The sequence below is a fragment of the Heterocephalus glaber genome, unplaced genomic scaffold (genome assembly GCF_053883595.1).
Source record: "Heterocephalus glaber isolate CG9 unplaced genomic scaffold, H.glaber_assembly_v1.0 deba00001610, whole genome shotgun sequence".
NCBI classification, from domain to species: Eukaryota; Metazoa; Chordata; class Mammalia; order Rodentia; family Bathyergidae; genus Heterocephalus; species Heterocephalus glaber.
Window position 1 is genome coordinate 34,203,150 of NW_028258381.1, and position 25,162 is coordinate 34,228,311.

General features: G+C 57.0%; 2 long non-coding RNA genes across 7 annotated transcripts in view; one reads left to right on the top strand and one right to left on the bottom strand.

Moving 5' to 3' along the window:
* The window catches only part of LOC101705348 (uncharacterized), a 24,538-nt gene extending 542 nt beyond the window's left edge, over positions 1 to 23,996 (top strand). The window contains exons 2-4 of the long non-coding RNA XR_205040.4: positions 1,231 to 1,315; positions 1,460 to 1,575; positions 20,770 to 23,996. This is a non-coding gene — a long non-coding RNA (uncharacterized LOC101705348). The remainder of the gene's footprint in view (positions 1 to 1,230; positions 1,316 to 1,459; positions 1,576 to 20,769) is intronic.
* On the bottom strand, positions 14,438 to 25,162 carry LOC110348253 (uncharacterized). 6 transcript variants are annotated; one of them, XR_015445497.1, is made up of 5 exons: positions 24,891 to 25,162; positions 19,440 to 19,838; positions 18,186 to 19,276; positions 17,135 to 17,310; positions 14,438 to 16,922 (listed from the first exon to the last, which is right to left on the bottom strand). It is a non-coding gene; the product is annotated as an uncharacterized LOC110348253 (long non-coding RNA). The 6 variants fall into 6 exon arrangements; XR_002393340.2 differs by having other exon boundaries at positions 17,135 to 19,276; positions 19,440 to 19,574; positions 19,667 to 19,838; positions 24,891 to 25,153; XR_015445496.1 differs by having other exon boundaries at positions 17,135 to 18,371; positions 19,208 to 19,276; positions 24,891 to 25,150.

Here is a 25,162-nt window from a genome sequence, read left to right on the forward strand (position 1 = left end):
ATCACACAGCGTCCCAGCGCAGCGCTGGGCAGTGGAGGGCGGACCGGCCCTCGCCTGTCCTCCTTGGTTGCGGTTCCTTCTGCAGCCAGCCAGCCTGATAAAACTGTCCCGGAGCCAATGCACAGAGCGGCGGGACGGAGCGCCGGGCTCGGCCCGGTTCTCCGCCACTCGGCTCGGCCCCTTCCCCGGGGAGCTGATGTCCCCGCGGCCCCCGCCCCCGGGCCCCGGGCCCCAGCCCCGCGCCTCGCTGGTTATTAGACAGCTCGCGGGGACTGTCTGCGGGCCGCCTCTTTCCTGCTAATTATCACCTTATGAAAAGTGTTTCATTAAGAAACTCTGCTTTTGATTAATTATCGACAGAATGCTGACCAGAAAGAAATGAAATTAATCTCTGACCCCGTCCGGGTAGCACTGGAAATTCATCACATATCCTTTTAATATTGAAACACAGCGAAGAATTTTAATAGAAAATATTGTTTTTCCAAACCTCCAGTCTTTATTAATGCCCCTGGGCAGGGAATGATATTGCTGGCAATATAGCAGTCTTTGTTCATTTTAAATTTATTAAACATAATGCACTTCATTTTCAAACATTTTACTGTTTCTTTTTAATTTCACTCAGTGTAAGTACAGAATAAAACCTTTTTAAACATTTAAGATATTGAAAACCCATATACGGATGTATAACGGAAACGCTTCGGCCATCAAATAAATTTAAGTAGAAGCAATTGTAATTTTAAGCTCCCAAGTATTATCCCCTTCAGACATTAAGGCAGAATCAGTAACCATCAAATCCGTGGGAGGAGAGGCTGGGAGGCCCCCAGCTCTGAGGGCCGGCCAGGCAGGCCAAGCAGCCCCTCCGGGCCTCCTGGGGTGGAGGGGCCAGCACCTCCCCCTCTGCTTGGTTGGTCCAGGAGAAATCTATCTCCAGACCAGAGTCTTGCTCGAGGTGTCCTAACCCCTGCCCTGTCCACCCAGGCCAGGGGCCCACCCTCCCATAGCTAGACACAGAGGGTCTTTCCGCCCATGATCCTGTCAACTCCTAGCCCCACAGCCAAGGTGGCTTCAGGTCTGCCCCATAAAGTGGGTACTGGAGAGTACTCCCCACAGATCATGCCCCCGACCCCTCCTTCCTGGCCAGCTGCTGCCTGTGGAGTTGGACCGGGCAGGGGCAGCCACCGTGAGCCCCAACCCCCCAGAGTAACCCTGGCCCTCATCCCCTTTCCCAAGGAATCCAAGCCCCGCGGTTAATGAGTCATGAAGTGTGAGAACTTCCGGACCAAGGGGCCCCTGATGCCAATTCCAGATGTGCAAGGTAGGAGGGACTGCCCCGGCTGGGCGGGAGCACCATGCCACCTCCCCCGACCACAGCGCGGGATCCAGGTTCCAACCATCCTCAGCCCTGAATTGGAAACAGGCAACTTCTCCACTGAGAAATTACTCTTTTTATTTCTTGTAGCGTTCCTGGTGCCCTATTTCACGGCACCGACAAACGGAATATTACTTTTAAAACAGTATGAAATACCAGGTCCTGTCCTCGGAGCTATTTCGGGGGAATTCAATTTTCGCTGAATGGTGAGAAGGTCCAGCATTTCTTTAGGGGTGGCTGGGTGGCTGGGTGGGAGGAAGAGGAAAATTCTCAGGGGCTGTGTTGCATTCCAGAGAGGCTTGTTGGGGTCTGGGTCATACACCATGGCCCCTGCTCCCACCTGCTGCCACAGACACCTAGACACTCAGTACGCATGCCCCAGGTAGAATCAGATACGGGCAGAGTGCTCACCACCTGGCTTCTGCATTTTTATCATCTTTACTACTCTGGCTCAAAGCATGGCCCAGGCAAGTGACCATCTACAAGGTTAACTGTTACCTGCCGTCTACCCACCAGCAGGACTCTGCCACTCCCCATTATCCCCCCTCTGTAGGTGCCCTGATCTCAGGGAGAAGGAATGGTCACCCTGACCTGGCCGGAGGGGAAGAGTTGTCTCCCCAGTCCTCCCCTCTTTCCACCCTCTCTTCCTTAGCAGATGGGCCACCTGCCAGGCCTCAGTGCAGACAGCTTTGCCTCTTGGTGTTCCTGATCAGGGCTGGGAGCAAGCAGAGGGCTTTGGCTGGAAGATCAGCCACCCTCAGTTTGAGTGGAGACTCTGGCCCCCTCTCACATCTCATCATTTTGGTAGATGGGAATAGGCAATTGGAAACCAAGAGAAACCTTTTCTAGCTGCTCCTCCTCCTCGAAGCTGGGGACCCCAGTCCCCCAGCAATGAGTTCCAGAGAGATCAGCCAGGCCACTCTGGACCCTAGCTGGCCTTTCTACCTGACTCATCGGAGCCTGACCTGAGCTGCCCGCCTAGATACTGTGAGGCCTGCAAGGTCCACATTAGCCAGGGTATTCTTCAGGGTGCTTAAGGAAGAGATGAGGCTTTCCCCTGTGCCCATAAACGGGAAAGAAATGGGGGCCTAGGAATAACATCGAGTGCCCCACGGCCCCTCCCACGGAAGTCCTTGTGCCAGCTCTATGCTCCCTTGGCCCTTAGAGGTGGAGTAGCCAGAGTGGGACAGAAAGGACCACCACTCCCACGTGCAGGTCCCGTGACACCCAGGAAGAGCCCCCAGGGAGTCCAGAAGAGAAACAGGAGCAGGGGTGGCCTGTGAGTCTTATTTCCCCCCTGATTTTAAACTAGAAACAACAAAAGAGGCTCAGACTGCATTGGGGGCACCTGGGCTGCACCCCGCTTCACCCTTCTACCTGCCCTGTCACAGCCCTGGTGGAGCCTCCCTAAAGTGTGCGCCACTCACATTGCTCCAGTTAGGGGACAGAGGCTGCCCTGCTGCAGCTCCGGAAAGCTCTTCATCCCAGGCCCTCATCACCCCGGACCTGCAAACACCCCCTCTCCAGTGTCCCGTCAACAAATGCTTACTGGAGTTGGAGTTGAGACTTAAAAAAAAAAAAAAAAAGATAACAAAGCGATTTAAAGATAATTAATTGCATTAAACTATTGACTAACTACCTCGCTCAATAGTAATTCATTTAGAGAATATTAAAATCGGAGGAACAATAATAAAATTGATGCCAATTCCCACGGGGAGGGAGAAGGCCAGCAAATTGGATACTTTTCTTAATCTGGCGTAAATAATAACATGTCTGCTCCGTTCTCTCTCAGGCCAATTCCCCTATCATTTATTCCAGACTCCAAAGCCGGGTTTCATAATTGATATCAGTTACTCAATGAGTGCTTTTTCATTTGTTCTTGTTATCCGTGATAATTGCGAAGTTCAGCCGCCTGCTCAGAGTTGGGGTGCTGCGTGGCCTGGTTCCTCCAGTGCAAGGCGGGGCTCGCAGAAGCATCCTGTTTTTCAGTTTGGTTTTTTTTTAGCCCCATCTTGATCCTGGGTCCGTTGAGGAAGTGTGCCCCCCCCCCCGCACCGGGTCTAGATGACCACCCTGAGCTGCCAGGCAGCGGTGGCAAGCCTAGGGTTAGGACCCGCTCTGATCTGGATTCCTTTTTTTCTAGCGGAGGGTGTGAGCACCAATCCCAAACGACACGTGGGGAAATGCATGGAGCCTAGAGAGCGTTTGGGAGAGGGAGGAAAAGCAGGGTGCGGGGGTGGGGTGGGGGCTTGACTGAGGGACGGGCAGGCTGGGGGGGGGCGCCTGGTCCCGAACCATCTTTTCCCCTCCCCAACCTCTGAACTGGGGACCCGCGACCCTGTGGCCGGAGCCCTGGCAGCCGGGAGGGTCCCCGAGACTATTTCGTTATTTATTCACTTATTTATTCATTGATAAAGTGTTTACTTAGCTCGGTGCAGATGTAACATCTCATTTACAGCGTGGCCTCGGGGCATAGAAACAATTGGCAACAAAAGAGTAACTCCGGAGAATTAGAGAAAAACACACACGAAACACCGCCGCGAGTCGGGGTGGGTGGAGAGCGCGCCAGGCGCGGGCTGGAGCAGAGGTGGGAGACCGGCGGGCAGCCGTGGCAGGACAGCGCGGAGGCCTCGGGAGAGGCGGGGACGGGCGGCCCCTGGAGAGGTGCGCGGGAGGGCCTCGGTGCGACGCTGGGGCCGAAAGGGCCTCTCCGGGGGCGGGGTCTGGGGGGGCACCCGCGGCACCCACCCGAGACCCGGAGACCGCGGGCCTCGCCAGCGTGGACCGCCTGTGTCCCTTGGTCGCAGAGTGGTGACCCCGGAGGGCGCGCGCCCGTCTCCCCGCCCTTCGCGGTCCGGACCGCGGCCTCTTGGTCCGCTCGATCTCGGGTGGGTCTCTCGAAAGCCTCGGACCCGCGGCCTCGCCCTGGCCACCTGGGGCCTCCGCCTGTTCTCGCCTGCGTGACCGCAGCTCCCGGCACCGGGGAAACTGAGACCCGCGGCGCTGGGGCGCGCGCGAGGCAGGTGAAGCCCGAGGCGCAGACGCCCCCGAGTGCTCGGGATGGGGTGCGGAGGGGCAGAAAGGGGCGGCGGGACGGACGGGCCGGACCCCAGAGCGCTTGGGGAGCCTCTGCCCTCCCCCGTGGGTGTCGTCTGGGCCTGCACGGGGTCGTGGTGCTCAAAGGACCCCGCCTCCCCCGCCGGGGACCCGACCCCTCTGCCGCCAAGACCCCCTCTCCCGGCCCCGCTCCTCTCCGCAGGGCCCCCTCCGGCTAGGGACCCTGGTCCCCTCCTCCGCGGAGACCCCTGCCCCCCCCCCGAGCCCCTCCCCACCTCGCCCTCCGCCCGGCCCCGCCCCGGCCCCGCCCTTCCCCCCGGGGCCCCCTCCCCCCGCGGTGAAGGCCCGGGCGCCGAGCCTCAAGCGCAGCAGTCAGGGCGCTGACGGGAGGCAGCTGCGGCTGTGTAACCGGGAGCTGGTTGCCTGGCAACCCGAGGCGGCTCATTACCGCGGCCACAGTGATTAACCAAAAAAGAAAAAAAGGAAAAAAAAAAAGAGAAAATGGAAAGAAAAAATAAGGGAGAAAAAAATAGGGGAAAAGCGGGAATATGAAAGCAAAATGCATTATTTAATTAGCTAATTGGTAATCAACTTCTTTTTAATTATTCACTTAATTTAAAAACTGTAACTACCATGCTGCCCTCACGAAGCTGTTGATCTGCTGGCAGGATGCTCAGAGCTTCCCTCCCCTGCGCTTCGGGCTGGGAGAAGACTTCCCTTCTTCCCAGCTCAATCCCCGCCGCCCAGCAGGGCTGATGGATAGCAGACCCCAGGGTCCTGGGCCTTGGCCAGAGAGCGCCCGGAACTCTCTCTTCTCCACTGGCAGCCTCACCCCGCAGCCTCAGTTTCCCCATCTGTGCCCTGAGATTAGGGCCTGAGCTGTGCAGGAGCACTTGTCTGGGCCTCAGAACTGGCGTTGTGGTGCCAGAGGTCACCCCGTGGGCAGGGTTTGGCTGAGAGGACAGTGCCTGGGCCAGGGGCCAGAGAAGTGACTACGCGGGATGGCTGAGGGGTCAAGAGTCCCAGGAGAGGGAGCATGGGAGCTGGGAGATGCAGCCTGAGACCCCGGGCTGTCTCTTAAGGCCAGGAAGGCCAGGAGAGCTCTCACTAACTTGCACGTCGGGCTCCGGCTGGGGAATGCAGTGGGCTTGCAAGTCCTACCTTCACCTGCTGCCTGGGTGACTTAGTCTCAGCCCTCCCCCTCCACCGTCCTCCTGCAGCTGCCTCCCCAGAGAGCCACTCCTTCCCTGGGGATGCTGCCTCCAACAATGGCTTCACTGTAGGTGTGAAGCGGTCCTGGGCCTCCTCCGATGCTCCGTGGAGGCTGAGAACCCAATGGCAAGAGTGCTGGCCGCTAACTGCTTCCTCTGCAGCAGCTTCCTGCACGCAGGTCTCCCTCCCAGGTCCTGCTTCCTAGGAAATACAGGCTGGGCAAGGTGGCAGGACAACAGGCTGGGTGCCCAGGACAGGGCTGGGGAGGTTGCCAGCGGGGTGGACTCAGCACCTGTCTGGGCCAGGCCACTGAGCTCACTGGTGAATTGGAAGGGTGGAGGGATGGCCGGGTCTCAGGACTGGGCACTCAGCAAGGTTGGTGGGAGTGGGTGAAGTGGTCCTGGCCTTCATGTCCCCACAGACAGCCCTGGCCCTTTCTCCCCCTCTTCGGCCTCTCTTCTCCCCCTGGGATCCTGCCCACTCCCACACTCTCAGAGACACCTTTAGCCTTTGAGAGGTCAATGTCTGGGCAGGACCGGCAGTCTTTTCCGAAAGGAAAGGCAGAGAGCCCCATCCCCCACCCCCATTTATCCACACCACTGTCTGCCTGAGGCATGGGGGCCACAGATAATGGAAGGGCTGCTGAATTGGAAGGTGCCCGCAGAGACCCCTGGCACAGGACACTGCAGATAGGAGGTTAGGGGAGCCCCTAGGCAGGGGTGGCCTTCCGGCTCTGCCGCCTCCACTCCCCCTCGCTTCCTCACTGCTGCATTACCCTATTAGGCCCAGATGAAACCATCTAAAGGGTGGTCAGAAACTCTCAGGTCAGGAGGGAAGGGGCAGGCAGCACTAGCATCTGTCTGTGCCCCCAGCATGAAGCCCTGGACTGGACAGAGAAGGGGCCACACCTCCATCCTTGTCAGTTGACCCTCTGGCTCACCTTTTACAGGTTGTGGTTAGGGGCAGCCCAGGAGCCCCCAAAAAGCCATCCATGGGAGCTGTTCTGTGAACTGTGTGTCGGGGACTTGGCTAGTTTGCTCAGGACTTTTTTCCTCCAGGCCAGTGTCATTGTCACTAACATCCCCCATCTTTACTGCTTGGGAGTCTAGAGGTAAGATCCAGGAGGTTTCCCCTGTTAAAGCTGTCTGCAAGGGTATCTTAGCCTGGCCCTTTTCGGTCTTCAGGGTGGCTCAGTGGCCTGGTCAGGGCGAGCTCTGCTGGCCACTCTGCCGTAAGGGATAGTAGTGCAGAGCTTAGAGGTTCCTGGGGCACAGTTTTAGCTGACTGGTTGCCTGCCTGGCGTGGTACTGGGAGCACCCTGGTGGGCAGGTGGCATCCTCCTCAGTTAAGTCGCAGCTGGCCGAACAAGGCCACTTCCCTCTTCTTTGGGGCATAGCCTCAGGCCCCCATAAGTCACCTGGGTGTCATCACCCTCTGTGCTTGATTCCACAGAGTGCTGCAGGACTTAACGTGGGACCTCCTTTCTCCTGGCCTCCCGAGTGTCTCTCTGGTGGTCTCTGGGGGCTGCCTTTGTCTGATGAGTTCGGGCGGGTGAGTTCAGGGTGGTATGGCCATAGACTGCCTTTCTCTGAAAGCTGAGCAGGGGATCAGGCAGGGTGGTCTCCAGGGTCTGTCTCTGCCCTGTGGGATGAGGGATTAGCAGCAGGGTCTGAGTTCCTTGGACATGCCAACCTTTCAGACTTAAGTCAGGATTCCTTCTGGGGTGGAGGGGATGATTTAGGAAGAGGATGCATTCTGTGTGCTGAGCTGTACCAATCCCCCAGATTCATGTGTTGAAGTCCTAACCTCCAGAACTTCAGGATTTCACTAAATTTGGAGACAGGGTCTTTGCAGAGGCGATGAAGCCAAAGTGAGGTCTTTGAGGCGGCCCTAATTCACACTGACTGGGGTCCTTATGGGAAGAGGACTTTGGGACACAGACAGGCACGTGGAGAAGACGGTGTCCCCAGAGCCATCTCAGGAAGGACCACCTCTATTGCACCTTGACCTTGGACCTCCCGTCTCTAGGAGGATGAGACAATATAGCCTGTGTTGAAACCACTCTGTGTTATTTGTCACTGCGGTAGGAGCAGACTGACAATGCAGGTATTACAGCCAGGTCAAGGTGCCCTTGGATCTGTCCCACTGCAGGTGGTCTCATCTGGGCCCGGGAGACTTTGTTCCCCAGGGGATCTTGTTCCCATAGCTCCTCTCTAAAGCTTATGGGTAAATGTTTCTCCTGAGTTAATAAGGTCAGCGGTGACCTTAGCCTTTTTTCCCAGGTCAAGCAACCCAGGGCAGAGAAAGGGTTCTTCCCGTCCCCATCCAGCAGTCCAGTTGTCCCCTGCCCAGTGCCCTGGGTGGGAGTAGGGGTGCTCTGGCCGTGGGAAAACCAGCAGGTGTGTGTTCCAGATGCCTGTCCCGGGGTGCTTTGGTGCTCTGGAACTCTCTGGGAAGGCAGGAGGAAAGGCTTGGTGTGGTCTGGGACTTGCTTTTGGAGGAGGGAGCCTGCAGGAGTAGGGGAGATGGCAGGATGCTCTCAGCTTTTAGCTGTGGATTTATGTAAATATAGATTATGGTATTTGGCCTGTTTCCTTCCATTTGCCCCTCCCCTGCCCCGAACACAGTGGGCATTAGCTCGTTGGTTGGTGGATTTCCGAAGCCTGTCAATGAGCAGCACTTAATTCCCAGGCAAATGTCGACTTATCTCGCTGTGTGGTGGGCTTAGCCATTTGCCTCACTCAGCCTGGAAGACTGGGAAGGGTGCGAGGGACACGGCCACAGAGAAGGGTGGCTTTCAGCTTGTCCTGAGTCCCGTGCAGCTGCTGGGAGAAGAGGGGAGAGTCCTCCCAGGGTCAGGTTGGCTTCTTTCTTACTGCGTGACTCTGGACAAGTCCCTTTCCCTTTCTGAGGTTCAGCTTCCCTTTCTGAGAAAACAGGGACAGTAAGGATCCCTTCAGGGTGGCCCTGGGACAAGCTAGTCAGTTAACAAGCTCCTTCCTGCATTTTCCTGTGGCCAGCCCTGTCACGTGGAACTCAACTCCCCGAAACCTGAGTCAGAACTCTGACCATAGCCCATTTCTAGTTTAGAAAGACATGGCTGACAGCAGACAGGGACGTGTAATTTGAAACTCAGGTGTACATCTGGCAAGCCCACGCCCTCAGACATCTTGGAACTTCACCACAGGTTGCCCCAAGGGTGGGTGTCCTTGGGTTTTGCAGAGGTGACAGTGACAGGGGGCCAGTTCAGGAGCTGGCCCAGGAGGCCCAGGGTGGCCGGACCAGGCCAGCAGGCTGCCTCTGTCCAAGGGACCCTGGGTGCTGGCTGGGCATATGTGGGACTCACGTTCTTGTCTGCAAAGCGGGGTAGTCCTGCTCCTCCCCCACAGGCCTCTCAGGGCCTGGAGGTCCCTCCGGAGGAGGTGACCTCTTGCCCTTGGCTCCTGTCTCCTCCATTGATCCCCTTCTCCCTCTGGTCTCAGAGCTTCAAGAACCACAAAATTAGTTCTAGAAAAAAATCACCCCCTCATTTCATTGCTAATCCCCTAACTCCCTTAATTAAGTCAATGGTAGGCTAAATTGCTCTAAACATCTTTTGGGGGATTATATATTTTAATCATCATTATCCAATGATATTTGATTATATAGTCATCATATAATCGAGAGTAAAAATTATAATCCAAAAAAGGGGCATTTAATAACACTTTAAACGACTGGGTATTTGAAAAAGGGCGTTAGAGGATTAGGTGCCAGTTGAAAGACTGGATGGAGTTGCCCAGTCAAAGACTCGAGCTAGCATTTTATGTAAAAATAAAACCATGCTTTGAGGGAAAGGAAGAAAGAAAAGCAGACATTGCATGGCCCCTGCCTTGAGTAACAAGGTGTCTGATTTGAACAGCTGTTTCGGAAGTGATTGTATAAATGTCATTGGGTTTGGGGTTAGACAATGTTATGGAGCCTACGAGTGGCTGGTAAGATGTGGGCTCAGAGGTCATCTGGCTGTTGGATCAGGACCCCAGGGTGAGGATCCTTGCGGTGAGGCATCTCCTGGAGGAGGACCTGAGATCTCAGGAGTACGGGGCACCTTGTGGTTTGGCCACCTTGGTCCAGGACCAGGCCTCCAGCTCCCTGGGTGCTTCCTCTATATCCTGTTCTGTGCTGGGCACCCTTAACCCCGTGACCTCTCCCACCAGATGCTGCCCAGTGTCCCAGACCCTCCCCCTGCAGTACCTGCTTTTCAGGCCATTCCCAGAGCCGTCCTACATGCAGGAGGGGGGCCCCCAGGAGGCCCCAAGCCAGCTGCCCCTCCACGCCTCCTTCCTGTGGTGTCTACGAGGCCCCCCTATTGATGTCTGCTGAAATCATTTGAGGTTAAGTTACAGCACAAGCATTAGAGCCACTTTTCAGAGCAAAACATCTGTCATTTAGCACTATGACGCTACGGGGATGGCATATTAGAGCAATCTTGTTTCATTTAATTTATTTGATTTCTGAATACTGCAGCGAGAAGGGCAAATTCCTAGGTGCTCTGTGTGGACAATTCAGGAGCCCAAGCCCCAGCAGGACACCCCAGTCTCCAAGTGACCCTCTGGGCCCTTACCAGCACAGATTGATTTACTCCTCTTCAGACTGACCAGGGGGCCTGTGGGAACACTGCCCGACCCCCTTCCCAACAAAGCCTGGGACAAAGGAGGCTGTGTGTGGGACGAGTAGGCTGGAAAGCCAGTGTGGGCTGGACAGAGGGAGCGGCTTGCATGTTCCAGCCAGGACCCTCCTCCTCCCAGCACCCAGAGCCTCTGTGTTTGGAGGTCCCCATGTCCCCACAGCCCCTTTCCAGATGTCTCTTCCCTCCCAGCAGCAGTACAGAAGCCAGCCTTAGGGATTGTACTCCACATAAAGGTCTCTCTCAGGCCTCCTGACTCCCTCCCCCCGGGGGCACCCCTGAGAGGTTGAAAGAGGTTCCCCATAATTTCACACGGGAGGATGCAGAAGCTCAGACAGGTTCAGACACTTGCCTGAAGACACACAGCTGGGCAGAGGCTGAGCAGGGATTCAAAGGCAGAAGTGAGAGAACTTACAGCCAGACCCCTCCCCAAGGAGGGGCTTTGGGATCTTGCACTGGAGCCTGGAGACTGTGGGAATGTTGGAAGTGGCTGTGGAGGGCATAGACCTTGAGACTGAGAACAGCTCCTATCCCCTCCTCTATCTTCCTGCTGCCCAGGGACCATTCTGCTCCTGCAGAGCAGCAAGCCTCATCCTCTTGTTGCCCAGGAGACCTCAGCCAGCCTCAGGGCCCCTGTCCCAGAGACTGTGTTGCAGAGAGACCAGCCTTCCCTGCCTCTGGTGTCCCCATCACTGAGGCCGTGACCGAGGAGCAGGTATGGGTCCCCTCCCCACTCCTCCCCTGGCTCAGGAATCACATGAAAAAATCATCTAAGCAGCTGCAGGGCTTGCTGAGATGAGTCCTAGGTCCTCACAGCGGTGGTATGGCTGGGCAGTTATGGGGGCCTGCAGCTGGCCTGTGTCAGGGCACCCTCACCATCTGGGCTGGGAAGGAGGGCTATCTGGAGGCGAGGGTGCAGGGCTGAGTCCAGGCTGGGGTGCAGAGTGGGGTGGGTGCCTGTGACCCTTGAGATTCAATCTCTCAGGGCCCAGGACCCAGTACCAAGACAGGGCCTGCGATGGTGGAAAGGCCACTCTTAGTCCCGCCTTACGTGGTCTCAAGCAAGTCCCAATCTGCCCGGAGCTTCAGCTTACTTCTCTATGATATGGGGGTGCTGATAGCCACCTTGGGGAGGAGGGCCACCCCAAGTTCTCCTGGGGTCTGATGGATTTCCCATCCTCCCACTCTGGGCTGCACAGTGCCCCAAGCCTGCTGTGTGTCCCCATGGGGGACAGAGTTGTATCACTCTTGTCCTGGATCACCTGGCTACACCACGATGCACCCCCCACCCCTGCAGGCCCCAGCATAGTGTTTCTTTCCCGTGATCCTTTAGGTGCTGGCAGTGTGGGCCAGGTCGTGCCCTTGACCCAGCCGTGCTCACTGAACATTTGAGTCTGGAGCTGAAGGCAGGTGTGATGGGGAGATGCAGGATGGCAGGGCAATGGGGTACAGGTGTTGGGCGGGTTCTTGCTCTCCTTGGAGTGGCGTCTTCTCCCCACTGTGGACTTCTGAAGGCTTCCCAGGCCCAGGAGGGTGTTGCCGAGCCCTGGTGGGCTGGGGGCACCGAGTCCCAGCCACACCTGATCACCGAGCCCAGCTCCTCCGCTTCTGAAGGGGGCAGACTAGGGAGCTGGAGAGAGGGCCCCCCGGCTGCCTAGATTCTTGCCAAAGCCTTGAGTCGAGTCCTGGCACCAGGTGGGCGATGATGAGGGTGCAGCAGGCATGCCAGCGCATGGGCTAGTTGTTTTCCTCCTGGCCACTTAGGTTTGATTCAAAGGGCTGTTGTAGTCTGGCTGAGACGACCAGGGCACAGGCACCTCCCCAGCACTCAGTCTCCCATCAAACGGCATGAATAATTTAGTCTCTAATTAAAAGTGAGGTCAAGCGATGAGAAATGGCTGGACGTAGGTGGCACGGTGATGCATTATATTGCTGGCGGATCAGAAGCAGTGGGCAGGGGGCTCAGGTTCATGCACCAACCACATCTTGGGGCCTAGGCTCATGGTGCTGGCAGCATGTTCAGCCAGGGGCGAAGGCCCTCGGTGGGAGGGAGGCTGCCCTGCCCCCAGGCCTCAGCTGCCCTGCCCCCGACCTCCCCCCACGATGCCCCAGGGGCACCCAAACCGCAGGGCTCACTGGAGCCCAGCCTTTCTCAAACACCAGTGCATCCTTCAGTGGAACATTCTCCCTCAGATGCCTGCTTGGTTTGCTCCCTCATTTCACTCAGGCCTCTGCTCAGAGGTCACCTTGTCTGTTCTTCCTGACAGTGCTGCCTGCCCAGTCACTGTGCCCCAGAGCCTCTCGATTTTACCCTGTGTCACCACTGGGACCCGTTACGGTTTGGGTTGTTGTGTTCATTTACTTGTCATCTGTCCCCCCAGGCCGAATGGAAGGGCGAGGCCTTTCCTTGGGCTGCCCTGGGACAGGACCATGTGCACACTCACAAGCACACAGCAGGAGCATAATAGAGACCGATCTCCTCTGGGCAAGGAGGGATAGGGCCAGGCAGAGTTGCTGAGTGCCATCCAGTCCTTGTCCGCTCGCCCGGTGCAGGGCTCTCCTTCATAATCCCAGTCAGCGGGAAGGCAGCCCCTGTGAGACTAAGGAGAGGGTCCTCATGGAGGACTCTATCCCTGACCCTGGAAGTCACGTCCCATGCAGTTTGCTGTCCCTTCCACCTCAGGCCTTACCATGAGAATAACTTCAGGTGACCTCTGCTGATCACTCATGCCGTTGCCAGGGCTGCCTCAGAATGGCCAGCCCTGCCGATAGGCACCCACATTCCCGATGGGTCAAGGCCAATGCCTCACACGGCTTGGCCGCTGTTCCCAGTGGGGCTGGGGAAGGGTGGGGCGCTGCTGGGTGGGCAGCAGATCCCTGATGTGGATGGTGCTGCTCTATAAGCTCCCCACAGCGTCCAGTATCCTGGAGCTGTCCCCACTGACCTCATCAGACCCCACCCTGGGGGTCCCTTTCCGTCAAGGCTGAAGCCCCACAGAGGGCTAAGAGCCAGGGGAAGCTGGGTGTAGTAGCATTGGCCTATAATCCCAGCACCCTGGGAGGCTAAGGCAAGAGGACAAGTTTCAGTCCTACTTGAGTCACTTAGCAAGACCCCATCTCAAAATAAAAATAAAAAGGGCTGAGGATGTAGCAAAAATAAATAAATACAGCCCTGGGGATTTAGCTCAGTGTTTCCGCCACCTGACTTGCAAGTGCAAGGACCTGAGTTCAGTCCCCAGTACCAAAAAAAAACCCCAGTAAATAAATACATAGCCATTGGCCCCTGCCTGGTGGGCACCACCATTACCCCCACTTTCCAGGGGGTGAACCTGAGGCTCACTGAGGCTGGCTGACATCCCCAAGACACCCCCAAGAGGGGTCAGGGATTGCTGAGTCAGGTCTAGCCCTCCTCAGTGAACTGTGAAAATCTGGGCAATGCAAGGCCCTCTCGGCCTCAGCGACCCCTTCTGTGAAATGAGGAGCCTGCAGTTTGGGGCCGGAAACCCACAAGCTCCCAGCTGCTCTAACCTGCTCCCCCAGCATCTGAGCCAGGTCCCACAGGTTTTCAGAACTCTTCTTTGGGCTTGGAATCCAGGCTGAGCCAGACAGACCTCAGCCCCTCACCGAGGCTGCCATTGCTCTGGGGACTGCCCGCAGGCAGGGCTGGAGATAGGGGGGATCTGCTGTAGAATGGCAGGTGAGGAGAGCCCAGCCCAGGCCAGCCCACCACACAGGGAGCGTGCAAGAGAGACCTAGGAGAGTTTGGGCTGCAGCTGAGATTTGAACCCAGAGCTTTGACTGCTAGCTCAGGGTTCCCTGCTGCACTCTGCCGCCTGTGTGGACCAGCTGCTCTGTGGCTTGGGTTGCATCTTGTTTGGTATTTTCTGAGGAGGAGGACTGGGTGAGGGGTCGGGGCGGGGGGACCGCAGCTGGGCCTCGGGTAGCAGATTAAAGATGGATATTTTGTTTGTTACAATCAAGACCTCTGATTTCAGTTTTATAAATTTTTAAAATATTAATTATATTTTGGAAAGTGTGCCGAGGTGAACGCATTAACCGCAGCTCCTGCTTAGATGGCAACCCTTCGGTGTTTGGCCCAGATTAGCTGCTGAGGAGGTTGGGCATTTTAATCCACCTTGTTAAGTTATTAAATTTTCTTTATTTACATACGGATCTCACTTTCATTAGCATTGTAACAGGTGCTCATTAACAATTTATCATTTGGGAGGCGGGGTAAGACAACAGCTAAAGGAGACATTGCTACAAAGTTTGCTCTTAATTACAAGGAAGGCAGCTGGAGGACAACATGAGGTGGTGGCTTCGGCCTGCACTGGGCTCCAGAACCTCGGTGCCTGCCCTGCTCTTCTGGGTCCTCAGAGGGGGAGTGGGCTGCAGAGCTGGGGAGGGCTCTGGTCCTGGGCAGGGCACTGTGCTTCTGGGCCTCTTGTCCAGAAGCGAGGAGCCTGGGTCTCAGCCTGGAATCCCCTGCATCCCTGCCAGGTGACCTGAGCAGCAGCCTCTTTGCTGCAGCTTCCTGGCCCCTTCTCTGGCTCTTGGTTCTCCTGGGGATAGGGTGGTCTGTGGGACCACCTGGGATTGCTGCTGAGAAATGCCACTCATGCAAACAGCTTTGTAGATCCCCACTGCCCAGGGCTGGGAAGGCAGACTCGGGCAGAGCAGGGACTCCTCCCCTCCACCACCCCTCAGAGAGCCCAAAGAAGCAGCTGGGCCTGGGAGGGACCTCCTCAGTGGGTGGCCCTGCATAAGAGCAGGGGTACGGCTGGCCCACCTTTCCCAAGTGTCCATTCAAGACCTGTGGCCCAGGTGTCATTAGCAGGCCTGTGTGCGACGGAGCCCAAGTGTCACTAGCTTTTAGCACCCTGAACGTGGGGACCTATGGCCTCCTTCCTCTGTGGTGGTTCTGAGCAGCAGCCAGACCCCTTCTGCTGCCCCCAACCCCAACCAGGCACCAAGCTGGGGGGCGGGGGCCACGGCTGCAGGGAGAGATGATGTGGTCGGGGTGGGCAGCCATGGAGGAGCCAGGGGTGCGTGCAAGGTACAGGGCAGGAGGGCCCCAGGATATGGATACTGGGCCCAGAAGGTATCCAGGGGGCTTCTCCTTTATGGCCCCCTCCCTTCTTCCTGCCCCGACCCTAGCAGGAGCCTATGTCCCTGGGGTCCAGGCCTGGGCATTTCACACGGTCCCCTCTGCTTTCTATGGGGGGCAACATCCCCCCGAACTTTCAGCCCCCCACCCAGCCCTGTCCAGGAAACCAAGGTCCACAGAGGGGGTGAGGTGGCCAAAGGCTCCTGAAGAGGAAGTGGCAGAGCCGGGGCTGGATGGTTCCAGGGTCTCCTGGGGCTGGCAGGGTCTAACGTGGTCACCTCTTCTCAGGCAGGGCCCGGCTGTGGTGGGAGGGTGGGGATAAGCTCCTGTCTCCTGCCATCCCTGGCAGAGGGCACAGTAAGTGGGGGGCTGGCCTCCCCCTTCTTGGGGCTGCCTCGTGCGGGGGGGCCCAGGACCTCCATACCTGTAGCCCAGGTGGGTTGGCTCTGCTCTCGGATGGATGCCACCCGCAGCTCCCCGGGTGCCTGTCTCCTCTCCCACTGCCTGCCCTGCCCTGGGTGGGGGCCTCTAGGCGGCCAGCCTCTCCAGCACCTCCCGCCTGGCTCCTCTGAGACATATTTCCAGGGTGTTTTTCACAGATGGGGCTTTTAATATTCATCGCAGCACTGACAATTTTTCCTGCCTTGTTACTGAGAGCTGGTGACGGTTTTTCATTGTATCTTTGGACAGTTGGTTTATTCGGAGCCACTTAAAGGCTCAAAAGTGATTCTCTCTTATAATTTGAGAAGTTTCATGGTCTGAACATCAAAGTGATCGGCCAGGCCCCTTTTCCATAGCGCCCCACTCCCCTTCCCCTGGCTTCTCCACCTGCCACTCTCTTCAGCCCTCTGCCAGCATGGCTGGACCCCCGAGCCTTCTGGGCAGGTCAGGCCCTGAGTTGGCTTTATCCTGGGGGATGGGGTAATGCCCAAAGTCTGGACTTCATGAAGGATGGTGAGGCTGGGGAGGGGGTGATCGCTGGCCTGAGGGGCTCAGTGGAGGCTTGGACCTGGGTCACTTCCCACCTGTCTCCACCCTGCAAGGTACAGCTGGGATATCAGTCTTCTCCCTTGTAAAATGGTTGTTTGAGGGGAAGAGCAGAGCCACAGACTCACATGGCCACAGAGATCTTGTAGGTTGGTGAGGTTGGCTGCATATATGAGTGGAAGAGAGCCCCCTGCTGTACTGTGTGCCAGGGCCGGGGAGACAGCGGGAACGAGAGAGATGAAATATCCATCCTGGTGTGTCACATTCACACAGATGATGCTGCCTTGGTGACAAGGAGCAAGAGGACCTGGAACACCCAGGGAACCTGGAAATTGACCACCCACTGGCCCTCTTCTGGGGGCCCAGCCCTTCCCTGTCCCAGGGAGCTCAAGGTCACCCCTCAGATAAGTGGGAGCATGAGGGCTGAGTGTATTCCAGGGGCATCCTGAGTTCCCTGGGGTTTCCTAGGATTGGTAAGAGTGTGACGCAGCCCAGCTCCTGCTCCCAGAGTTGCCAGATGTCTGGACCTGGGAAGAGAAGCCAAAATCCAGATTAGTGTGTGGAGCCTCCTGATTTCCAAATGTCTGCAGTGATTTTAAAAATGTTAAAAATACTGCGTAACTGGCTGCACAATGCTGTGAAGTGCTTAGTGCCAGTGGTACACTGAAAAATGGTTAAAATAGTAAAGTTTATGCATATATATTTTATGACAATAAAAAAAATACTGCCTAGAAAATACCTGTTGGGCAGATTCAGCCTGCATGGCCACTTCTGGTCCAGACTGAGAAATTGTCAAGTTTCCCATACTTCGGCATCAGTATGTGTCTCCTGAATACTGTTAGCCATAGATTTGTTTGACAAGAAGGGACCTACCACTGTCCCTGGCCCACCAGATCCTCAGGTGTTGATTTCTACCTGGAAAACTCAGACACTGGTATCAGGATGGGGAGGGGGCTGTGACCCATCTCCCTGTGTCCCTTCCCAGGCCATAGCCATGTCATTTCTTCCCCCAAACCCCCAGTACTGGCCAGGGCTGCATCCACCTTGCTGCTTCCAGAGCTGGTGTGCACCCCACTCCTCCATCCTTCCACCACTACTGCGCTCTTTTATAGTGTTTGCACTTTCAGCTATCATAAGATAAATGGGCACAATTATCCGCTCCCAGCCCAGGAACATGTGGCCTGGCATATGTGGGGCCAGTCTCAGCAGAAATCCAAGAGTGCCCTCCCCAGATAGCGGTCCCACACCCACAGCCCAACTTCCCTGGAACAGCACCCACCGTTTGCGCAGACAGCTGGTGGATCGTCAGATGGTATTACAATATTTTTACTTATAATAGAGAAAGTAATAAAAACACACATTTAGGTGGCATATTGCTTTTCTAAAGGGGCCAGGAAACCTAGGGAGAACTGTGTTTGTGGTAAATCCAGCCCATATTAAGCATACTTGGAGGGGTATGGGCTGGCAGCCCGGCTCCCACTTACAGGTGGTGTGGAGTGGGGTCGCCCACCTCGGGTCTTCTGGGGTTGTTTGGGGGGAAAACAGAGAGATGCCCCTAGAGAAGCCTGGTGAGAGCTGGGGGCCTTGCCCCTGGAAAGTGACAGGCACATGACACCTGATAACAACTTCCAGGAGTCCCTGGGGCCTGGATCAGATGCATTTGTGAGTGTGGGAATGACCGTAAACACTAGAACTGTCCCTATCCCCGTGGAGCCGTCTGAGTGTCCCAAGGATGGGGAACTGCCTGGGGTCCCATGAAAATCTGGCGGCACAGCCACGATTCTTGTCACCTGTTTCCCAGAACTCCAGGATCCAGACCCAAGCTGCTCACGATGGGAGGGTCTTCCTCAAGCCTTGCCCCCCAGTAGCTCCCTGGTTACCAGTCCTGTGTGCTGTGCAGGGGCCTCGGAAGCCCCTGTCTTCTGCTGCGGTGTCTGTCCAGGGTCACCGTGGAGACCAGTGTTCAAGTTCTCTTCCTGTGAAGGGTGGAAAGAGAGAGGCCAGGCCCTGTTCCCAGCCCCACCTACTCAGGGCTTACTGCAGCACTGAGAGACGGGCAGAGGACCCTGGGCCCCCACTTGCAGATGCAGAACTAAACCTCAGAAAGGGTGAATCAGCTCAATTTTGCAAGAGACTCTGGGCCTCTGACCAGGTGCCACTGGCTCCTGGCCCCACACCTTGTTACCTGGCATGCAGCAGGCAGCAGGTACCACCTGGTTGTCCTGGGCAGTTCTAGGTGCTGTGCTGATCAGTGTCATATCAGAAATAAGGCCAAGGCACAAGAAAAAGGAGCTGCTTTATCCAGGTTGGCCAGAAAAGACCTCTCAGAAAGCCAGGCCTGGTGACACCTACCTATAATCTTGGCACTCTTGAGGGCTGAGGCAGGAGCATTGACTTAATGGATTTGAGCCTGGACGATTGAGTGACTTCATGAGTCTCTGTGAGTCTTCATGAGTCTCAAAATAAAAATGGCTGAGGATATAGCTCAGTGTGAGGGCCCTGGGTTCAATCCCTAGTACTGCAGAGGATAAAAAGGACCTCCAGAGGCAGTGGAGGAGAGGCAGTGGAGGAGAGGCCATGCAGAGTGCTGAGAGAAGCCTTCTCAGCAGGGAGCAGCAGAGGCAAGAGCCCTGTGGCCCGGCTGACCTAAATGTCCAGCCACAGCAGAGGACCATGGTCAGAGGGAGGTGGGCAATTGCATAGGGTTGCAGGGAAGGACAGGCCACGTAGGGCTGAAAGGGAAAGATTGTTTAGGGGGAAGCAGACTAGGTGGGAGGACAGGTATGGGGCTGGGGACAGGGACAGATTGTACATGCTTGCCAGTCTCCTTCCAGGGCGGTGAGATGCTGCTGGGGGTCTTCCCACAGGGGCAGTTTATGGCCTGAGGGAGCAGAGGTTGGACAGGAGCCTATGGAGATGGAACCCAGATGGCCATGGCCCTCCCTCTCATGGTGCTCAGACCCCGCCTCACATGTGTCCCTCTGGGCCTTGTTCCCCTGGGGATTGGGCCAGGGCCTCACTCATCCTTGTCCCCAGGGCCCCACCTGCTATTACAGCACTGCCTTGAGGTGGCCTGGAGCGGCCCTGTGCATGAGGCCTGAGGTCCTTCCTGTCCACCAGTGGCCGTCCTCTTGCCAGGCTGGGTCACAGGTGGATGCTTCCTCCTCCAGCCCCTGGAGCTGATGGTCATGAGCTGGGTGAGGTTGGCCTCCCCACTCGGCTTGGTGCCCAGCATGTGGACTGAGGTCAGCCGGGCTACACCTGACCTCACCTGGCTACATCTGCTGTCACAGCAGGAGGAGCTGGAGGACCTGGTCAGTGTCCAGCCCCGAGGAAGGCCTGTGCTCAGCCCCTCAGGGCCCTATTGGGGCAGCAGCTCTGGACGTGGAAGAGGTCACCTGTCCAGCCTGGGCAGTACCAGCCAGAGGCCCTTCTTGTCCACCCTGAGGGTCATAGAGGAAGAGCTGCCTGAGGTAGGGAAACAGAGAAGCCTCCCCAGCATCTCCACATTGGGAAGCTTCAAAGGAAGAGGAGAGCACCCAGAACATGTCCTGGACCTTTCCATTTGGGGTTCTCAGGGTCATGTAGACCAGAAGTGGCTCAAAACCCCCACCCCAGGACCAGCTCAAGGGGGAAGCCAAGATGCACAGCTGCACCACATCACCTGGCCCAAGTTTGCCTCCAGTCTCAGGAGGAGGATGGGGCTCAGGGGAGCCTTGGGCTGAGACCACAGGGCCTGGCAGGCCTGGCCCTCCTCCCTCTGGCTGCCTCTACTTCTGGGGTGGGGGTATGGCAGCCAGGCCTGTCTCCTCCTTTCCTCCTGGACAGCTGGGAGCAGGAAAGGGGTGGCCCTGTCCTCAAGCCACGTTTGTGCACTCGGAGGACCTCTGGTTGCCAGGGCCCAAGAAGCTAGGTGATGGCTGGGTCTCACAGAGGTCTCAGAGGGACAGCAGGCCACAGGGCCCTCAGGAAACACCTGCCTGGGTTGCAGAGGGGGACTCAGAGGCCAGGAGGCAGGAGGCCACGGGTCCCTGGGCCTGTGCCCCTGGCCCCTCCAAAGGGCCTCCTGGGGATACTGCAGGAGACCAGGCCTCTACAGCCTGAGGACACTGGGAGTCCCCTCTGCTGCCACTCCAGCCCTCCCTACTGCCTTGGGGGATGCAGGGGTGTCGTGGTAGGGGTGTTTGATTGTGTCGATGGGAGATGATTTTCAAGGTGAAATTTCTAGTCCAGTTGAGTCACTTTCGTTCAAGGCAATGCGCAAAATGTCATCCCCGCCCCGTTCCGCGTGCAACGTGCCGCTCTCCCGTCGCATTTAAATTTACTCTACTTTCCCTCCCTGACACCTGTTTAAATCAATATCTTCCTCTCCAGGTCGCGGGGAGAATGTGCCCGGCTCTCCACACAGCGCTTCTCAAATCCACTAAAATCAACACAATAATTGAAATATTTTCAAGCTGATTACACCGCAGCCCGAGGCTAGCCTGGTTGCTAAGGGTGAGCTCCACGGTTGCTAGGGGGAGTAAATCATCTTGCATTATTTGATTTTTGTTATAGATATGAAACCGCTACTCCCGCGATTAAATGTCTCTCAGCCTAACACCTATGGGACCTGGGGAGAGAGGAGAGAGGGGCTCCAACCTTGACCCTGTCAAATAAATATCTCTAACTTTTCCTGTCCTCGGGCTTCCCAGCCAAACCTGTCTGTGGGTTGTTTTTTTTCCTTTCCTTAACCTGACTTTAAATAACAAAGCTGTGGGGACAGGGAGATGAAGGGAGGGAAAGCTGTCTACTCTATGAACGAGCTCTCTGTGCTCAAACCTCTGTCACCATCCCAGACCAGACGTGATGGCACTGGTAGGTGCGATCAACAACCCTCCGATGCAGGGCACAGGCTGAATTCTCTCCTCTATGCTCAGCCCAGGCTGGCCCCTTCAGGGCTTATCAGAGGGTGGGGTGCCAGGACTTGTCTGGCTCTTCCTCCTCTCTCAACAAGTTCTACCCACACCACAGCTTTGGGTGGCCAGTCCCCCTGGGTTGCAGAGGGTTGAGGGGCTGGGCATCCTAGAGTCCCCCAATTCCAGGATGGAGGAACCGGAAGGAACAGGAAGATCCAGACAGAGGCCCAGGGGGGTTGAGGGCTTGCCCAGTCCCTTAGGCTGGTGTCCAGCACTGGTTTCCTGTTCAGGCGTGGCTGGCCCTCCAGCACTCTCCAACCATGCCAGGCAAGGTCCCTGGCCAGCACCAGGGAGGAGTGGGTGTCCAGGCAGCCAGGGCCACGGCCGCTGAGCTGTGAGCACCGCTGTGTGGAGCCAGCAGTCTGGCGGCAGGTGGGCAGGCGAGGCTGCCCGGCGGGACCCAGCCAGCTGTTCCTGTGAATGAATCTAAGTAAATTAACAAACACACACAAACCTGTCACTTGCATCATTCTCAATGACTCTAAGTGCTAGGCTAGGAGGAGCCCCAAGAGCTGGGAATAGTCCTATGGAACCTACATGTGTCCTCTGGTTCCTCAAAGCAGCCCCAGCCCTGCCCAGAGCCCCCAGACCCCTGTCCCTCACTCTGTCCATTGGATCCCTGACTTGGCCCCATGCTGGTCTGTGTTGGGGGCTGAGACCCTGCCTAGGCCCACATCCCCCAGGTCAGTGCCCAGGCTGCAGGTCCAAGATTCAGTCTCCCTGCTATTGGCATCCCCTCAGTGGGTCAGTTCTGGTCCAGCTGCTTGGGTGCCCAGCGCTCTTTAGCCACCAGCTCATCACTCTGGTTAATGATACCAGCTCACCTGTGTGCAGTAGAGCATATCTGCCCTCCCCCACCGGGAGGTAGCCTGCTGGTGGTGTCAGTTTCCCGGTAAGGTTCAGAGTCTGAGGTGATGAGTGACTACCCCACTGAAGGGTTCCTGCACAAGGCCGACCTCTCCTCCTGGAGGTGCCCAGGATGCGGCCTGAAGCCTCACCCAGCTTCTCACCTGTGGCCGGATATCCCTTCCCCCTGCCCTAGTCCAAACCCTGTCTGAGTCACCATCCAGCCTCCCAGCTGAGGCCCCACCAGTCTTCCCCAGGTCCCTCTAGAGCCCCAGGGGTGAATGTAACTGAAGCTGGATGTAATGGAAGCTAAGAGGTCAGCACTTGGCTGGGGTTTACCTGGGGAGGCCTGGCATGCACCAGGGACCCCTTCCACAGCACCCATTAGGAGCCTGCCGTGCACCTTCTCAGCTGCCCTCAGAGAACCAGGCACATGGGCTGCCCCTCGGGTACTGATGGTGGTCACAGAAATTTGACCATCTGCCCAGGGTTGGCTCTCAGTTGAGGGGACCCAAGGTGAGCTTGGAGGAGTGGGGTGGGGCAGGGCTGGTGGTTCTGTGCATTGTAGCTGTGCAATGGGCACATAGACCCGGAGTCAGCCTGTCCATGTGTGGATGGGGGTCTCAGGAGGGGGCCACTCAGGGCCAGGCCCCAGGCCCAGGAAGGGGCAGTGCTAAGGGCAGCCTAGCCACACCCATGCGATGACCCCCAGGTGTCCCTGGTTGGTTCATCAGAGCACCACCCACATCCGAATGTGGGTTACGCACACATCCTCATTCCTCTGATTATAAATTCTCCACTGAGCTGAGGATGGAGGTGCCTGCCTGCAACCCTACTGCTCTGGGAGGCTGAGGCAAGCGGATGGAAAGCCTGGGAGACTTAGTGACTTAGAGAGAGCCTGTATCCAAAAAACATTTTTTTTTAAATAGGGGGGTCCTGGGAATGCAGCTCAGTGCAAAGGTTCTGGATTCAATCCACAGTACTTAAAAAAAAATGCCCTTGAGAAATACCTGGAAAATACAGAAAAGCACAGAGAAACAAATCTCAGAGAACCATCTGGAGTTGAGTGAAACCTAGAATAATCTATAATGGTGAAGCCACCTTGTCTGACGTGTTGGGAGGGTGACCTGGTGTGGGACAGGGCTGCTGAGCATCAGCAAAGATAGAGATCTGCCCTGGAGGCTTGCAGTAGGAGCTGCAGCCCCTCACCAGACCCAGCTGAGTTTGGTCCCCCTGCCCCTCGCTCTGATCCCATTCGTGAGAATCATCAGCTGCCCCCCCAGGGCCCGAAGAAGTGCTGCCCACACCATGGAGCTGAAATTTGAACCTGGGGCTCTACCCATCCACACCTGGACAGCAGCTTCGTTCTGCCTGGGGATCAGGAGGGACGGATCCCACTGGGCCCTTGAGGCGCTGCCAGACAAGAGGGGTGGGTGATGGGGTGTGGAGCTTCCTGGTGACAGATTCCTACAGGGTCTACCACCCAGGCAGCCTGAGCAGAACCCCCATTTAGGGCCTCAGTTTTCCTTTCAGAGCTCCCACGGGCCTGAGAGAAAAGTGCTGGGTATCCAATGAGCATTCCCTGCATGGGATGGGTTATTCTGGGGTGTCCCCTGGAGTCCTGAGGCATTGTGGGGCCCTCTACCTGGAATGCCATCCCCCAACCCTGCTCATCCCTCAATGCTGCTTCCGTCACTGCCTCCTGGGGGCCCTGGAGGACAGGGGTCACCTCTGGCTCATTATGAGGCCACCTAGAGCCAGGCACCAACCTGGCCTTGGGGAGTCCTTGTCAAAAGCACCTGGCCCAGGGCCGGGGATTTAGCTCAGTGGTTTCACTGCCTGCTGCGCAAGTGCAAGGACCCGAGTTCGATCCCCAGTACCAAAAAAAAAAAGCTCCTGGCCGGCCCAGGGCAGCTCTGAGGTCACCTCTCTGGGCAGTGGAGGGCTCCAGATCCTGGCCCAGAGGAGGAGCCCCTGTCCCCAGCCCAAAGCCCCTGTGACAGTCACCCTGGAGGGCCTTCAGGTGGACTGGGTGGGGCTGGTCCTAGATCAGGCTTATTGGGGTACCCAAGTCTGCCAGTGCTACAGCAGCAGCTCGCTGCTAGGGAGCATGAGCGTGCATGCCCTGAGCTCTGGGTGCACCCTTAGCTATGAGGTACATCTAAGATATCCACTTCCACAGACATAAGCCAACCAACCCAGGAGACCTCCCTGGACCAGGCCCAGTGTGTGGATTAGCAGTCACCAAGTGGGTGGGCCAGGCCAACGAGGGGCCCCGGGCTGAGGTCTGATGGGCTTTGTCCCTGAGCCCCCGAGGCCTTGGAGAAGACCACTCCACAGTAGCTGTATTGGGCTGGGGCACTGGGCACAGCCTTCGGGCTCTGGCAGCTGTGGGGGACCCTCTAGGAAACCTGTCCCCTCACCCAGGCCTAGGCCACCCCTGGCTCTCTCCCCACCCTTGGGGCAGCTGGTGCCTACTCTCCAGGCTAGAGGACCCAGCTCTTCCTCCTGCCAGCCCAGGCCCAGACAGTTTTCCAGATCTGTCCAGGAACCCTGGCTTTGGCCTTGGCCAATCCTATCCCAGTGTCGCAGGTGCTTCAGGCCTTGAGAACATCCGGGGAACTCTCCCCAGGGGACCTGGAGAGGCCCTGGAGCCCCATCCTGTTTACCAGGCAGCCACTTCCTACTCACCACACGCCGGGCTGGCCGCTGGGACCCTCCGTGGCCATTCAGCAGAGCCATCTGCCGCCAGAGCCGAGAGTCTCTGGGCAGAAGCTGCGGTGACAAGCTCCGGCGATGTCAGTGCAGTTATCAACAGAACGCAACATCTGCCTGCCTGACACCAACAATGGTGGGCCACTTAGTCACCCCCGCCCCAGCTGCAGACAACAGCTCCCTGCATTATGTTTTCTCACTCAATTAGCACCACTGTCCTGCTGAAATGGAGGCCAGTTTGCTATAAT